Here is an 18,749-nt window from a genome sequence, read left to right as displayed (position 1 = left end):
CTTACAAAAAACTAAAAAAAAAACCCTAAAAGGTGTTAGATTGTGAAAGATAAAATGACAAGTTAAAGCAGCATGGCAAAGTACATAGGGATTTGTCAGGAAAATTATATTTAAATTCTATCTCACATTTAATGATGTATGACTGGGAAAGTTATTTAACCTATTTTTGTTTGTTTTAATCTCCTAGGCCATAGCTACTTAATTATGGGAATCTTTGTAGACAAAATTCGCATATCAGGAATGAAAAGTAAAAGTTCATTCACATAAGATTTTTTAAATTTTTCATGAAGAAAATCATGTAATTGAAAAAATAAACTAGAATGAGGGAAAACATCTCAGGTAAAAACGTGATAAAGATATCTGCCAAACTGGCAAAATTGAATCATTCTAAAGTAGGTAAATGGTCAAAGGAAAGAAACAGTTTTCAAAGGAAACCATATGAAAAAATCAGAATAAGAGAACTTCGAATTAAAACTTTAAGGTTTTTATCTTTTGCCTATCAGAAAAAATGATAAAAATGGAAGAGGGTTATGATAGGAAGTATTTAGAAGCTCAGAGATGTTCCAACCATTCTGGAAAATAAATTGGAATTATGTGAGAAAAGTCATAATGTAGTTTAGTGGTGTATACCCTTATTCCAGCAATTCTGCTGCTCAGCATGTTCCCTAAGGGTGTAAATGAGGCAATGCAATATACATACAGGATGCATATGTGTACACGTAATGTTTGGTCCTTCAGTTGTATCATACTCCTTGTGACCCCCCATGGACATAGTCAGTGGAATTTTCTTGGCTAAGATACTGCGGTGTTTTATCATTACCTTTTCTAGTATATCCCCATTTTATAGACGAGGAACTGAGGCAAATAGGAGTTGTGACTTGCTAAGGGTCACATAGTTAATGTATCTGATCCTGGGTTTGAATCCAGATCTTCCTGACTGCAGGCCCAGTGCTCTATCCAATGTACCACCTAGCTCTGTTGACCTTCAGTTTGGTAATCAGTCTAATATCTTTACTCTCCCCACTTTCCTTTGGAGCTTCCCAAACACTGAGCTAGCTCTGGCATTGCATGTGTCAACTTTATTCAGTGTACATTCCTTGGCAGGAAACCATCCTGCCAAGATTAGTGAATTTAGCCACTGTATTCAATGATAATCCATTTGCTGTTATTAATGATTCTACATATGGATGGTGTGTTGCTGGTTGATGGAGAATCCGTGTTTCTTAGGCCAAAATCAGCACAAGTAGCAAAAAAAAATCATACTTTGTTGCTTCTTGTTGCATCTTTGCTTCAGAGGCTGCTTTGAATGCACAGTCATCTACAAACAAAAAAATCATGTGCTAACACTGTAGCCTTTTCATGTTGAAAAATTTACCATCAGTGTTGTAGCTGACCTTGATACCATGGTCGTCCTCACTGAAGGCATTTAACAACATGTCTAAATATATGCTAAAAAGCATATGAGCAAACACATAGCCATGTTTCATTTCCATTGGTGATTGGGAAAACCCAAGAGCATTGTCCTTTATCCTGAACCTGGGCAAACATGCCATTGTGAAATTGATGTACAATACTGATGAACTTCTCCAAGCAACCACATTTTGTCAAAATTTCTCAGAAGCTCTCATGACTGACAGTATCAAAGGCCTTTATTAGATACACAAATGTTGTATACAGATCTCCATTCTGCTCTTGGCAGTTCTCCTGTTTCTCCTCCACTGTTGCCGACTGTATGTTGACTCATCTTTCCCTCCAAGTTAGCAACAAAATGTTCTGGCTCAGAGAAGTATTCGCATCTGTTGACATTAATTCTTCTGGTTATTTTGTCTTGGGGCAACCACTTTGGTTGAATGTGAATATTTAGCTTGAAGAGGATAAGTCTATGGTCAGTCCAGCACTCTGTGCCACTGTCTGACCTTCTTACAATGACATAATCTATTAAATGCCAGCATTTGCTGAGAGGGTATATCCAGGAAGCTATATGGTCTTTAGGAAAGCAGAAGACAGTGTTTGTGATGAGAAGGTCATGAGATGCAAAAGTCTTCAGTAGTTAGTGACCACTGCTACTACTATTTCCAGCTCTATTCCTTCCAAGGACTCCCTGCCATGTCTGGTAGTCTGAAGCTTCTCTAGCATCAAAGTCACCCAAAATTATAAGCTTGTTTTCTTTTGGTACATTGATGATTAGAGCTTCCAGGTCTTCATAAAAGTTTTATTTGACCTCGGCAGAATATGTCATGGTGAGGGCATAGGTACTGATGATAGCATTGTGGTGTTTTCCTACAAGTGGCTATCACATCATGAACTGTAGTTCATTTTTTTGATAGGCATACAAGCTTGATGACTAGATAGGTTATAATTGTAATATGTACTACAGTGTCATGGTGCTCCCTATCACTGTGGCCACTCTAGAAAAAACCAGCTTCAGCAAGCTGGTTTTCATTTGCCAACCTTGTTTTACTCAGGGCTGCTATTTGGATATGATACTTGCTCAGTTCCCTTTCAACAAGAGCTAGTCATCTTTCAGGTCTATGGGATCTTGTGTTGTCTATGAGTGTGTACACATTCCATATGCTAATGGTGAGTGGAATGTTCTGTGAAGAAGTTTTTGTACATTTGTACATTTTGACCACAAGGTGGGATCTGCACCTGCTGCAGTAATCAGGCCAGTTTTGGATAAGTAGATAACTTTTAGCGAACCTTTTCTAATTCTTTCCTCATACCATAAGCAGTGATCCTAAAGGGCTGCTCAGACACCCAGGAGCTGCTAAATTCCATTACAGCTTCCAGTAAGAAGATTCTGGCCTGGGCCACCTGTGTGCAAATATACAGGAGAGCCCACTATATCTGTATCTGCTGCTTTGACACTTGCCTGTTCCCACAGGACTCTGATAACACTTGTAAAAAGGTTAGGGTGATATCTTTTGATTAGTGTATATGTGATTTTAAGTGAGACGGATTTGCATGAAGTTGTCAGCCTCATTCTTTCCCCAGAGTAGTCAGTGGCAGAACAGAGCTCAGTATATGATCTTGACTCTTCAGCAGCACCTGCTTGCTTCAGTTATCTTCATGGCCGTTGGAACAAATTGTTCTTATCTGCCCATTCCACCCTGGAAGTCTTCACTTGCTTGGCATAGACACCCCCTTAATTCACCAAGGTGTGAGCCTCTGGTTACCCTTAACCTGTTTTACCCATCTGACAAAATGGTTTGCCAGGATATGATTGCTGTTCATGCTGCAGCTTCTTGGAGTTAGAGGGGAGAGTTAGGTGGCTCAGATGGACACCAGAAGTGGGAAGCATCCCTGAAAGAACTTGGCAGCCCTCGTTGCAGAGGTCTTAGTAGTCCCTGAACTAATCCACACCATCTCTTCATTACCCCATGGACCATAGCACACCTAGTCTTTCTGTGCTCAGTAATCTCTTGAAGTCTGTTCAGATTCAAGGCTGTTTATTTCTATGGCACTATCTTTCTCATCCCCTGCCACCCCCTTTTCCTTTTGTCTTCAACTTTTCCAGCAGAGTCTTAGTTTCTGTTCTGTGGCCAAAGTAGTTCAGCTTCGGCTTCAATATTTGTCCTTCCAATGAATAGTCTGAAGTCATTTTTCTAAATATTGATGGCTTTGATTTCTTTGCTGACGAGACACAACATTTCTCTAGGATCACAATTCTAAAGCATTGATTTAAACCTTGAGCTAAGGCGGCCTGGGCAGCGGCGGGAGCGGGGAGCGGGCTGTGCGCTGCGCTGCGCTGCGGTGCCACCGCGGCCCCGGGAGCCCGCCGCACTCCCGGCCTCCGGCCTCCCGCCGCGCCCCGGCGTCCCGGGCCGTGTGCCCGCCTGCGGCCCCGCTCCGAGCCGGCCCGGCCCCGCCAGGCTGGGGCACACGGCGGCCGGCGCGGCGGGGCCGCAGCCCCCCAGGCCGCCCCGGGACGCCGGCCCCGACGAGAACCAGGAACACATCCCCCCGGACGAGCGCGGCGGCGCCGAGCCCGCCAGGACGCGCACCGTGCCTGGGCCTGGGCCTGGGCCTGGGCCGGGCCCGGGCCCCGCGGCCACCCTGGCGCCGCAGAAGTCCAAGAGCCGCAGGATCGCGGCGGCGCAGGAGCCCGGCTCGGTGCCCCCCTGGAAGGCCGCCGGCAAGCAGCCCGCCTTCAGCATTCATGTGGACGAAGCGGGGCATGGGGGCCACGGGGCCCGGGGCGGCCCGGCCAAGAGGCCCCCGGGGTCCCCCGAGGCCGCGGCCGAGGACGAGGCCCTCGGCTTCAGTTCGGCCCTGGCCCTGCCCGAGCCCAGGGAGCCCCGGAAGCCGCTGGCGCCGCTCGACCACCCCATGGACGGCAGCTTCGAATTCTCCCCTCACTATGGACATGTCTGTGGTATTGGAATCAGAAGAAAAGCCACCAAATGTCCATGAAGTCCCCGACTACCATGAAGACATCTGTCTGTACCTTAGAGAAATGGAGGTTAAGTGTAAGCCCAAAGTGGGCTGCATGAAGAAGCAACCGGATATAACCAACAGCATGCGTGCCATCTTAGTGCACTGGCTGGTGGAGGTGGGAGAGGAGTACAAACTCCAGAGTGAGACCTCCAGTTTGAAGAGATCTACCCCCCAGAAGTGGCCGAGTTTGTGTACATCACGGATGACGCATACACCAAGAAGCAGGTGTTAAGAATGGAGCACCTGGTGCTCAAGTTTCTGGGAGAGTTAAACTTAATCGATGCTGACCCTTACCTGAAATCTTTACCATCAGTTACCGCAGGAGCTGCCTTTCATATAGCACTCTACACGATGACCGGGAAAAGCGGGCCTGAGTCATTCATTCAACAGACAGGATACACCTTGGAAAGTCTTAAGCCCTGCCTAATGGATCTACCTCAGAGCGCCGCAGCACGGGCAGCAGTCTATAGGAGAAAAATACAAGACCCCCAAGTACCACAGTGTGTCCCTCATCAGTCCTCCAGAGACACTAAACTTGTAGGGTGCCCGGGCTTGGAGCTGGCTCTCCAGCAGGGCCGTGCTGGGTGCTTTCATCGGGCCTAGCACTCTTCTTGCTTCTTGAAGTTCGAGCAGTCAGTTACAGATTATGAAGTACCTTGTTTTGATTTTTATGATTTTAAATGTAAATTTTTCTATGTGCAATTGTCCTGCATATTTAGCCGCAGATCTAAGTGGTGTGTTTATGCAGAGTGAGGAGGCGAGCTCGCCCATTAGGATCAGAAGGTGCTGAACCTGGTTCCCTTACAGTGTGGTATGTGAGCCCAGGAGGAGGCTTTCCAGAATGCCAAGTTCAGAATGCTGGCGGCCCTCCTGGTGTCAGCTCATATCTATTTTCCCAGCCCCTGAGTTCGGCCACACTCCTCCAGGGCAGGACTGGGCAGTGTTCCGGTAGGGAAGGATGCCTGTGGAACCATTGGCCTTTTCTGCCGGTCCCTGCCAGGGTGCCCTATCTCGCCCATTGCCTGTGCTGCCAACACAGCTCTCCTGCAGTGTCAAATAGAATGAGATCTTAAACCAGAAACCGTATGTAGCCCTTCTTCTTGATGATGCATGCCACTCATGGACTCCCAAGGACCCAAGGGAGCTGCTGATGGGCAGAAGGGCACAACTCCCAGGTTGTTCCAGATAGGGGAAGCCTGCATCGACAGTCCATGCCTAAGTTTTCTTTGTAGGCTTAGTGACATTGACCAAATTCAAAATGGAAGGGAGGAAACTCCAAGTGATCCTTGATAGTAATTATGGATTGCAGAGCTAGTAACTAGCAGGATCCAGGGCCTGACAACAAATTAGGATCTGCTGTGGGATAGAAACAAGCCCCATTTTTCAGGTAAAGGAAATACATTTTAAGAGATTAAATGGTTCTGTGGCCCAGCTGCCCCAGGGTTGGTCTCCAGGGCCACAGACCCTGCACCTGTTTCACAGCTGCCTGAACTAATAGATTCAACCTCTCAAATTAATCCAGTTACATGAGACACTTTTTTAGATGCTTTTATTTTAAATCAAGAAAAAAATAAACAGTCCCAAATATTTTCCAATAATGTACTTTGAAAGCTCTAGTTAGCTGCTGTCTTCTTTTTTTTCTTTCTAATGGCTTTTTTACATGAGACTTTTTCCTGTTTGGAGTTGGCCTGGATCCTGTAAGCAGATGAAATCAAAGCATCTGAGATAATAGACATTTCCTTTAGTTATGTGTTCCCTCAGGTTCTGCAGGGAGGGGAGCCTGGTACCTTCCAGGCTCCTTGTCAACAGAGCAGGACCCAATCACTGCTGGGGACCCTTGCTTCTGTTGCCAGGGTCCCATTAGACTTTCACACTTAATTAAGGAAAAGCAATTGCTAGGCCCTGTTTCCCTTTGAATAATGATGAAAAATCTTTTATCAGGACTACAGGCCTGTGGTGCCTTCCCTCTGAAGCTATCAGGTACAATGAACTGTCCAGTAGAAGGTAGGCCAGGGATTTTCTTAACAAAACTTAAAAAAAAAATTGCCTTCTCCAACCTTCATGTGCTTTGGTCATAGAAATTTACTATAATCAGTATAAGAAGGACCTTTGATGACCATTTGCTGAGATTAAGGTGAGATTTAGCTACTCAAATATGCATTTTAAAGTTTTATATTTGCAGAAGATATTGATATTGAAATATAGTATCAAGAGTTGGGTTCCCATTTCCATTAACATGAATAACTGCTGAAATAAATCAGAAATAATCAGTAAAAAAAATAAACTTTAAGCTAAGATAACAGAGAGAAGATAGGGACATTCTTAGGCTCTCCTGGTTTTCCCTCAGAAACAACATTAATCAAGCCTCTTAATAGAGTGAAAGAACCCCACAAAAGAACAGAGTGGATCCAATATCTTCCAGCTGGGTCTGTCATGGGGGAGCTTGAGTGTACCCAGGGCAGAGAACAGAAAACTAGCATACAGGTGACAGGGTGAGGTGGGGACTAACCTGAGATCCTTGACTGTAGGGGGACATCTCCAGTGGAGGCTTTTGCATTTCAGACTTGGGATAGCTGCATGGCAGGCCAGCCGGGAGAGCTCCAGTGTGAGTGCCCAGGACCCCCATTCAACCAGTGAGTCCGATCTGGATTGCCTGTCCTGGACTTTGAGTCCCTAGTATTCCCAGCCAGAAAGGCCTGGCATTCCCTGGCACAGACAGCCCAGAGACAGCCACAGGTGTTACCACTTTTATCAATGGCCCAAGGAGTGGGTGGCTGACATCCCCAGTGCTGATAGTCCAGAGAGAGAGTCTCTGGTGTGCCTTCCCAATCAGTCCACTAGGCAATACTTTGGAGTTCCTAGCATCAATGACCCCAGATAGCAAGCCTCTATGGTTCTCAACACTGAAGGTCTGTGAACAAGCCCCTCCCCCAATACAAGAACCTCAAGGTAGAACCCAGTAACAAATCCCAGAATGAGTAAGGTCAGAGGAAAGCAGAGTCTATTTAAAGTTACTTTGGAGTTAAGGATGGGCCAAACACCAGCTCAGAAAAGAAGGGCAGAAGCTTTGGGGTTTTTTTCCCCTTCTTGGAAGATTTTATTTATTTTGAGTTTTACAATTTTTCCCCCAATCTTACTTCCCTCCCCCCCCACTCCCCAAAAGAAAGCAATTTGTCAGTCTTTGTTTCCATGTTGTACCTTGATCCAAATTGAGTGTGACAAGAGAGAAATCATATCCTTAAGGAAGAAACAAAAAGTATAAGAAATAAGAAGATCAGACAATAAAATATCTGTTTTTTTCTTAAATTAAAGGGAATGGTGCTTGAGCTTTGTTCAAACTCCACAGCTCTATCTGGATACAGATGGTATTCTCCTTTGCAGACAGCTCAAAAGTGTTCCTGCTTGTTGCACTGATGTAATCAGCAAGTCCATCAAGGTTGATCATCACCCCTAAGGGCAGAAGCTTTGGAGGAGAATATGAATTGGTCCCTATCTCAGAAAGACTTCTTGGAAGAGCTCAGAAAGGATTTTAAAAATCAAATGGAAAAATTGGGAAAAGAAATGCAAGAGAAAATTAACATCTTGTAACAAAAAGTGACAGAAAAAAAACCAAATCCTTTAAAAATAGTTAGACAAATGCAAAAAGAAAAGCAGATAGGTGGTACAGTGGATAGAGTACTGGTCCTGGAGTCAGGAGGACCTGAGTTCAAATCAAGCCTCAGAAACTTATTAGGTGCCTAGCTGTATGACCTTAGGCAAGTCACTTAACTCAATTATCTTGCAAACTCCCCCCCTGCCCCCCCCAAAACAAACAAAACTAAAGGGAAAAAACCATGAGAGAAGGAAAACATAAAACAAATTTTTTTAAAAAGTGAAAATAATATCCTTTGGTCTGCATTCTGAATCCATAGTTCTTTCTCTGGATGTGAATGGTATTTCCATCACAAGTCTTTTAGAATTCTCCTTGATCATTGTATTGCTAAGAAGAGCTAAGTCTATCATAGTTGATCATCACATAATATTGCTGTAAATCTATACAATGTTCCTGGTTCTGCTCACTCACTCCATTCAGTTCAGCATCAGTTCATGTAAGTCTTTCCAGGTTTTTTTAAATTCACCTGCTCATGATTTCTTAATAGATTAATAGTATTCCATTATACTATAATATTTAATATAATTATAGCCAAATTCCAATGAGGAAATTAAAGAGATAATTCAGAGCTACTTTGCCAAACTATATGCCAATAAATTTCATAACCTGAATGAAATGGATGAATATTTACAAAAATACGAACTGCCCAGATTAACAGAAGAGGAAATAAAATACTTAACCCCATTTCAGAAAAAGAAATTGAAGAAACCATCAATAAACTCCCTAAGAAAAAGTCTTCAGGTCCAGATGGATTTACAAGTGAATGCTACCAAACATTTAAGGCACAATTAATTGCTATTCTACATAAACTATTTTTTAAAAATTGGAGAGGAAAGAGTTCTGCCAAACTCCTTTTGTGACACCAACATGGTGCTGATACCTCAACCAGGAAGAACAAAACCAAAGAAAATTATAGACCAATCTCCCTAATGAATATTGATGCAAAAATCTAAAATAAAATTTTAGCAATTAGACTATAGCAAGTTATTTCTAGGATAATACACTATGATCAGGTAATATTTATACCAGGTAGGCAGGGATAGTTCAATATTAGAAAAACGCTCAACATAATTGAACATATCAATAGCAAAATGAATAGAAATCCTATGATTATCTCAACAGATGCTGAAAAATCCTTTGATAAAATACAACATCCATTCCTATTAAAAACACGAGAAAGTTTAAGAATAAATGGAGTTTTCCTTAAAATAATAAGTAGTATCTATTTAAAACATTAACAAATATTATATGGAAGGGCAATAAACTCAGAGGATTTCCAATAAAATCAGGGGTGAAACAAGGATGCCTATTATCACCATTACTATTCAATATATTTTTAGAAATGTTAGCTTGAGCACTAAGAGAAGAAAAAAATTGAAGGAATCAGAATTGGCAATGAGGAAGCAAAGCTTTTACTCTTTGCAGATGATATGATGGTATACTTAGAGAATCCAAGAAAATCATCCTAAAAAAACCCCTTGAAACAATTTACAAATTCAGCAAAGTAGCAGAAGATAAAATAAACTCACATAAATCATCAGTATTTCTCTATATAAACAACAAAGCACAAGAACAAGAGATAGAAAGAGAAATTCCATTTAAAGTAACTATAGACATCAAATACTTGGAAATCTAACTCCCAAGACAAACCTAGAAACTGTATGAACACAATTATGAAGCTCTCCTCACCCAAATGAAGTCAGATCTAAAAAACTGGAAAAATGTCAATTGCTCATGCTTAGGTTGAGCTAAAATAATGAAAATGACAATTCTACCCAAATTAAATTACTTATTCAATGTCATGCCAATCAAACTATCAAATAACTATTTTACCAAGCTAGGAAAAAATAGTAACAAAAAATTTTTTTAATAACTTTATTGTCTATAGTACCTTTTAGGAGGATAAAGTTTCCTTCCTTATCTCTTTTAACGCTATCTATTTTTGCTGCTGCTTTGTCTGAGATAAGGATTGCTACCCCTGCTTTTTTTACTTCAGGTGAAGCAAAATATATTTTGCTCCAACCTTTTACCTTTACTCTATATGTATCTCTCTGCTTCAAATGAGTTTCTTGTAGGATTCTGGTTTTTAATCCACTCTGCTATTTGCTTATGTTTTAAGGGAGAGTTCATCCCATTCACATTCAAAGTTATGATTACTAATTCTTTATTGCCCTCCGTGCTATCTTCCCTCTGTTTGTATTTTTCCCCTTTCCCCCCCTATCCATATTCCCCAGTATTTTGTTTTTGAATACCACCCCTTCAGTGTGTTTGCCCTCCTATATCACCCCCTCCCCTTTCTTTCCCCTTTCCCTTTTTCCCTTTCCTTCCTTTTGTTAGTTCCCCTTTTTTCCCCACTCCCCCCCTTTCTCCATCCCCCCTCCCCTTTTCCCTTTTTAATACTTGAAAGGTTAGATGTTTTATAAGTTAACTGAGTATGTGTAGGTTGACTTTAAGCCAAGTCTGATGAGAAGATTCAGGTGTTTCTCATCTGCTCCCTTCTTCCCCTTTATTACCATAGGTATTTTGTACCTCTCAGTGTAATGAAATTTACCCCATTCATTCCCCTCCCTCCTCCTGTCTCTTTCCTGTCCCTCATTCTATCTGAGTCATAGAATATCTGAGTCTCTGTCACTTCTAGTTAAGTACATTCTATCTAATAGAGTTAAAATGATTGAGAGTTATTAGAGTCTTTCTCCTAGGTGGGGTTATAGCCAGTTTCATGACATTGGATAGCAGTCTCATAAATAGGTCATGGATGTCCATTATTTCTGGCTAGGTATATTCTCTCTGTTAGAGTTACAATTCTCAAGATTTATGAGAATCTTTTTCCCCATGCTGGGATATAGCCAGTTTCAACTTATTGGATAGCAGTTTTTTTCCTTTTACTGCCCCCCCTTTTTTTTACCTTTTCATGTGTCTCTTGAACCTATTTGATGTCCAAATTTTCTATTTAGCTCTGGTCTTTTCATCAGGGTTACAAAATTCATCTAGAACAACAAAAGGTCAAGAATAGCAAGGGAACTAATGGGAAACAATGTAAAGGAATATGGCCTAGATGTACCAGATCTAAAACTATACTATAAAGCAGCAGTCAAGAAACCTTCCTGGTATTGGTTACCAGAGTAATTGGTTACCAGAAACAGAATAATGGATCAGTGAATTAAGATAGGATCAAAAGAAATTGCCATAAATGACTACAGCAACCTATTCTTTGACAAACCCAAAGACATCAGCTTCTGGGATAAGAACTCACTATTTGACCATAATTGTTGGGAAAACTGGAAAAAGAGTATGGCACAAACTAGGCATAGCCCCACATCTGACACCCTTTAATGAAATAAGGTCAAAATGATACAGGATTTAGACATAAAGGGTGATACTATAGATAAATTAACAGACCAAAAAATACTCTATATGTGACCTATGGAAAAGGAATAAAGTTATGAACAAACAAGAAATAGATCACATTATAAACTGCAAAATGAATGATTTTGACTATATTAAATTAACAGATTTTTGCACTAATAAAATCAATGCTGCCAAAATAGAAAAAAAAAAGGAGAAATCTGGGAAAATTTTCACAAGCAGAAGTTCTGATAAAGGTCTCATTTCTAATATTATAGAGAGAATTGCATCAAATTTATAAGATTACAAGTCATTCCCCAATTGATAAATAGTCAAAGGACATGAATACAGTTTTCAAATGAAGAAATTAAAGTTATATATAATCATATGGAAAAGTGCTCCAAATCGTTATTGATTAGAAAAATGCAAATTAAAACAACAATTGAGGTATCACCTCACACCTATGGTTTAGATGAGAAAACGGGAAAATGAAAAATATTGAAAGGGTTATGGGGAGGATTGGGACATTGATACATTGCTGGCGGAGTTGTGAATGGATCCAACCTTTCTGGAGAGAAATATGGAACATAAAGCAATAAAACTATTCATTCCCTTTGACACAGCAATTCCAATTCTAGGTCTATATGCAGAAGAAATTGTAAAAATGGGGAAAGTCCTACATGTTCCAAAATATTCATATATGGCAAAGAATTGGAAACTGAGGGCATTCCCAGCAATTGGGGAATGGTTAAATGACTTATGGTACATGAAATCTATGAAATACTGTTGGGAGCCAGGATCTCTAAGCTGTTTGACACAGTCGCAGCAAGAAGGCTCAAGTTCTTCAACATATATAGGGATTCCATGTATACCAATATTTATAGGTCTGTTATTGATTGCAAAACTTATTCACCCTAATAGTGGAATGACTATAAAGGAAGGATTTTTAGAAAAATTCCTTGAATAAAACAGATTGTAAACTCTGTCCAAATTTAACAGGACTGCCTCTCCCTGAGGCATACAAAAGGCTTCAACATTATGAAATCTCTGGAAAACCCAACACTGGGAATTCCAAGATGTCAGAATATATACAGGGAAAACAGATACAAGATGGGTCAGATAGAATTCCAGGGAAATTAACAGTTTTGCCCTCCTTTATCATACACAGGAATATATGATAAAGATGGTGAGAGAATAGTTAGTATAGGTAACCGATATGTGAATTCTAACAGCCTTAGTTTCATGGGAAAGAATAAAAAAGTCACAGAAACCGTGGTTTCTACCAACAAGGCCTGAAAGAAAATTGGTTATTGTAAGAGTTAACGGATGGGTGGGCAAGCATAAAGACACTCACTATAGATTGTTAAGGGAGTGTATCGAAAAACATTACACAGAAAATATAAAAAACTTTCCATTAAAAGAATTGCTTAATTAATAACTTTAAATGAATTAACAGTTATACAATGTAGTAATAAACAAGGTAACAGATAGGTTGACGTCATCATGGTCTGAGTAGGAATAAAAATCAATTAACTGTGATTATTAATTAAACTTGTAATCACATGATTAAACTTATAACCACATGAATTATATGATTGATGGTGAAAATTGTACACTTTTGTAACCAAGGAAATGATTTTAGCTTGCTTGCTTGATGCATACATGATTCTGAGACTATAAAAATAAATCCAAGTAGCTGACAGCCAACCTGCTCCTGCCTTTACCCCTGTGTTGACTCAACTCATTTCACCAACTCTATCCCTCCTGTCAGGTTTCAAGCTGAGCCCCCACAAAATACTATATTCTTGTTCTATAAGGAACCATAAATGATTGCACACTAGCAGGATGGAATAAGTTATGGGATCTGATGCTGAGTGAAGGGAGCAGAAGCAAAAGAACAATGTTCACATTAGCAGCATTGTGAGATGATCAACTTTGATGAAAGCAGCTCCTCTCAGTAGTTCAGAGAGCTAGGACAACTGTATTAGACCAGCTATGGGCAATCCTATCCCCATCCAGAGGAAGAAAATCAAAACAAAAACAAAAAAGCAAAAAACCCTTCAGAATCTGATGAATACTTTATAAAAATGATCTCTTTCCCTTAATCACTAATTCCTCACACTGAAAATGACTAATCTATAAGCATGTTTATCAAAACTATGTATGTACAATGTCAGCTATGGAGGGGAGGGGGTGGGGAGGGTGGAAGGAAATTTTGTAATAAAAATATACATATGCATATGGACGAATTGAAAAAACTTTCATAACATGTATTTGGAAAATAAAATATCAATCAAAAAAATAGTATTCCATCACATTTATATGCCATATTTTATTCAGTCATTCCCCAATTGATGGGCATCCCTTAAATTTCCAAATCTTTGCCACTAAAAAGCCACACTGACTTTATTGAATTTTCAAAATCTGAGAGCTACATACATGTTTTGTAATGTAGTGATGCATTGGGCCAAAGCTGGAAGCAGCCAATATATACTACAATAAGCACAGCTCAAGACATAATACCAAGGTTTGGCCTTCCATGTACTCCTGGCTGGTCAAGACCATATTTTACCACAGACATAAGTAAACTGATATGTGTTTGAGGATAGGCCCAAGCTTTTTTCTTGTACTTCTGATAGTTTTGATCATTGAGTCATGCCCAATTCTTCATGACCCCATGGACTCAGTGGGATTTTCTTGGCAAAGATACTAGAGTGGTTTGCCATTTTCTTCTCCACAGTGTCCGCTAAGAGTTGTATCTCACCCAGTCATTTGACTAGTGAGGTTTGAACCCAGATCTCTCCCATTATCCTGACTCCAGACCCTATGCTCTAACCACTGAACCACACCCAAATGCCCAACTTGGGGGACTTGAGCAAAATAGGGAAGTGAAGACTCTTTGGGGAAAACTAAGCCAAAAAAAATAATAAAACCAGTTAAAATGGCCTCAGATTCCCTTGTGTGAGTTCAACTTGGAAATCATGGTAGCCCTTTAGAAATTATTTGTTAGGTCATATCATATCTTTAGTAAAAATGCTGAGACAAAATCTCTGGATATTTATAACCAATTGATTGACTAGGCTAGTCAATAATCAGTAAATTGTTCATCACCAACCAAAGATACCAAGGAAGAGTCCCATACTAGTATAAATCTAGGTCTAATTTCTTGGAATCAGATTACTGGAAATTTTCCTGACAAGCTAATGGTAAACCATTACCATTTAATGGACACTTAAATGAAAAAGGGGACAAAGAACTATTAGCCCCTTTTGAATATTTCATTTGTCAAGGGATGGGAATGGTGGGATGGGGGAGTCAGTTGAGGAATGAGGCTTGGTCATGAGTTGAGCCCGTTCTAGCAATCTGAGTACCGGTACCCCAGTCAGGTTCTCTCTGGTCTTATATCTCCTCATGAACTAGACAATCCCAAACTCTAATGAAGAGAGTAAGGACACAAGCTCATTCCCCCATTTTTTTGGTAGCTGGAACTATCTAAACATAGAAAGCAATTGATTATTTTGCTATACACACAGAACTTTAGGAAGTCAATCAATTCTCCTGAAGCAATGCTCTATTCATCTTTGGGTCAACTTTTCCCTTCCCTTATGTGAACAAGGCATATTTTACTGCTGCAGAAGAATTTCATTTTATTTAAACTCCTAAGGATGTATCTAGTATGATGTTTCAAATATGTATGAAAATGTAGGGTATGGAAAAGGTTTGGGTTTTTTTTTACAAGAACATAAAGCTGTATGCTTTGTGTCTTTAAAAGATTTGAATGCTATGAATAAAAAAATATGCTATAATTTTGACACTGGAGTATGTGCAGTTTTAATAAACATCAAAGCAAGGAGAAAGGAGAATTGAGGACTGAAAGCTTTCCAAACATAGGATCCAACTTCAGAAAGCAAATGAATCAAGCTTGGAAGAGATACCATTTTCAGCTTTAAGGCAACAGCCTCCTTGGTAAACCCTTGTACTAGGTGCATGAAATGTTTCAGTCAATTGTAGTAATCACTATTATGAACATTTTGTTTCCTCTTATATATAAAAATTTATTCCTTATAGTAAATTGGGAAAAAAATTTTTACAACTAGTGTTTCTGACAAAGGACTGATTTCTAAAATATATAAAGAACTTAGTTAAATTTATAAAACAAAAAAACCCCAAAAAACCCCAAAAAACCCCCATCACTCCCCAATTGATAATCTGTCAAAGGATATAGAAAGCCTATCTATAGTCATATGAAAAATTGCCCTAAATCATTGATTAGAAATGCAAATTAAAATATCTCTTTGAGGTACCACTTCACACCTCTCAGATTGGCCAATATGACTAAAAAAGGATAATGATCAATATTGGAGGGGATATGGGAAAACAAGGACACCGATACATTGTGGGTAGAGTTGTGAATTGATCCAACTATTCTGGAGAGCAATTTGAAATTATGTCCAAAGGGCAGGAACAATATGCATTCCCTTTGATCCAGTAATACCACTACTGGGTCTGTATCTTGAAGAGATCATGAAAAAGGGTAAAAAACCCAAATATACAAAAATATTTATAGTAATTCTGTTTGTAGTGGCAAAGAATTGGAAATCAAGGGGATGTCCATCAATTGAGGAATAGCTGAACAAGTTATGGTTTATGTATGTGATGGAGCCCTACTGTTCTATGAGAAAGCATGAGGTACAGGATTTCAAAGAAACCTGGAAGAATTGCATGAATTGATGCTGAGTGAAGTGAACAGATCGGAAGAACATTATACACACTAATGGCACACTGGGTGACGATCAACCATGATGGACTTGTTCATTTAAGCAATTTTAAAAGACTTGTGGTAGAAAAATACCATCCAATATCCAGAGAATAAGCTGTGGACTTTAAATGAAGACTAAAGCTTATTACCTTCAATTTTTAAAAGTCTGATTCTTCTCTCACAACACATTCAATTTCAGTCTATATTTAGTATGGTTACAGATGTAAAGCCTTTATCAGATTGTTTTCTGTCAGGGCAAGGGGGAGAGAAGGGAGGGAGGGAGGGAGAAAAATTGTAAAACTCAAAAGCCTTGCAAAAAAAAAAAAGACTGGTTAAAAACTAACATTGTATGTAATTGTAAATAAATATATTTTAAAAATAAACGTTTATTTCTTTATTAGAACCCATCTTGAAGACAGAATAAGCAAATATTTAGTGCTCTTAGGTTGGCTATTCCTTAATTCTTTATAAATCTCTAATTGCATAATTGTATCTGTGACAAAATGTCCAAAGCAATTTTTGTGAGAAAGATGTTAGCTAAGAATTAAATGGGAATTATAAATGCTACTGTGCTTATCCAAAAATTCTGACCTAATAAAACATTAAGAGAATTACTGGCTTGAGATTTTAAAGTCAGATTTAGAAGCTGCTTCAAATTTTCATTTTAATAGATGAACCAACTATTGGTTGGTTTACCAAAAGTGACAGAATCTGGGATTTAAAACAGAATTATTTGTGAAGAGATTGTTTAAAATATGGATCATAATTAATTTGATGATTTGGCCCCTAGAAATCTGACCCCAATTGCTCTGGTCAATTCAAACAACAATGTTATTCTGTGTGTGTTGAATTGGGTTTTCCTTTTATCATTCTTGCTTTCTCTCATTCCCTTTCTCTAGTCACCTCTTGTGGCAACCATGATAGACTTGACTTTCAGAATTAGGATAAAATGCTGATACACAATCACTACATTACATCTACTACTGTGTTGGCAATTTACACACTGAAATGTAAGAAAAGTAATGAATACTGCTTAGTTTAATTATAAATGGGATGGGGGCAGCTAGGTGGCACAGTGGATAGAGCACTGGCCCTGGAGTCAGGAGTACCTGAGTTCAAATCCGGCCTCAGACACTTAATAATGACCTAGCTGTGTGGCCTTGGGCAAGCCACTTAACCCCATTGCCTTGCAAAAACCTAAAAAAAAAATTATAAATGGGATGATTAGTGAAGATGTTTCTCTGTTTCTGATCTGGAACAGTATATAATTTGACACAGAACAGGGAGAAGGAAAAAAAAGAATAAACTCATGCTAGGAGGATGCTGAAAGCTTATTTATGCTACTGTATGAGAAAGTAACCAGTCTTTTATTTTGGGGGTATGACAAATATCCTCTCCTTCATTTTAAAACCAATAAGACCACAAAGAAATAAAAATAGAAGCCACGATAGATGCCAAAGCATAGAATGGAAGAAAAGAGGAGATTCCTGAAGTCCTACAGAAATTCAGAATAGCAGAAATAGAAGGCATTCATTTAGATATCTTAAAATATATTTATATGGCACTCAGGAATTTTAATAACTGTATTGCCACATCATTGATTTCTTTGTAACTCTGTGATTTTGTTATGTATTTTAAAACATCATTTGGCACTAGCCTGCTAAAGTAATCCATTAAACAAAAAAGATTAATGCCCTAGATTGGCTGTATAATGACTTTCTTAACTGCTAGAATCACATACATGAACAAATGTTTTTGGCTAATGACATGGATATTAATGGCTAGGTGGGTCAGTGGATATAATGCTTGGCCTGGATTCAGGACGACATAAGTTTAAATCCATCATCAAACAGTATGAGTTATCTGATCCTAGGCAACTCACTTAAACTGTCTGCCTCAGTTTCTTTAATTTTTCCCAATTATATGTAAAGATAGTTTTCAACATTCATTTTTTGTAAGATTTTGAGTTTCGTATTTTTCTTCCTCCCTCCATTCCTTCCCTTACCCTTCTCCATGACAGCAAATAATCTGATACAAATTATACACATAAAATCATGTTGACTGTTTCCATATTAGTCATATTATTAAAGAACCAGAACAAAAGGGAAAAAAATGAAAAAGAAAATATATAAAACCAATTTTTTAAAAAGGTGAAAATCAAATGCTTTGGTCTGCATGCAGACTCTATAGTTCTTTCTCTGAATGTAGATTCTGCCCCATTTCTTACTGTATGATGAGTATAATAGTAGCATCTTCCTTCCAGGGTTGTTGTGAGGATCAAATGGGAAAATGTTTGTAAAACACTAGGTGCATAGTAAATGATTATGCCCTTCCCCCTTTCCTTTTGTAGCCCAAGTGATACAGAATCAGCATCAAGGAACTGCAGAGTCCAGAAGGGACACAAGGCCCAAAGTCCATTCTTGGAAGGATGCTTCTTATTGGAAGTTTGATTGGACAAGCTGGCTGCTTAGCACAGCTTCACCACTCTTAACTCTGAGGCAGTTATCCATGTGAGAATAAGCATTCTGAAGAGACTTTTTAGGACAGATAGAAACT

At 39.3% G+C, this 18,749-nt stretch overlaps 1 pseudogene; it reads left to right on the top strand.

The window, feature by feature from the left end:
• The first annotated feature begins 2,550 nt into the window (after nt 1-2,550).
• On the top strand, nt 2,551-4,978 carry LOC141509024 (cyclin-A2 pseudogene; annotated as a pseudogene).
• The last annotated feature ends 13,771 nt before the right edge of the window (nt 4,979-18,749 follow it).

Source organism: Macrotis lagotis, chromosome 1 (genome assembly GCF_037893015.1).
Source record: "Macrotis lagotis isolate mMagLag1 chromosome 1, bilby.v1.9.chrom.fasta, whole genome shotgun sequence".
NCBI lineage: Eukaryota > Metazoa > Chordata > Mammalia > Peramelemorphia > Peramelidae > Macrotis > Macrotis lagotis.
This window is presented reverse-complemented; position numbering and strand designations above follow the sequence as displayed.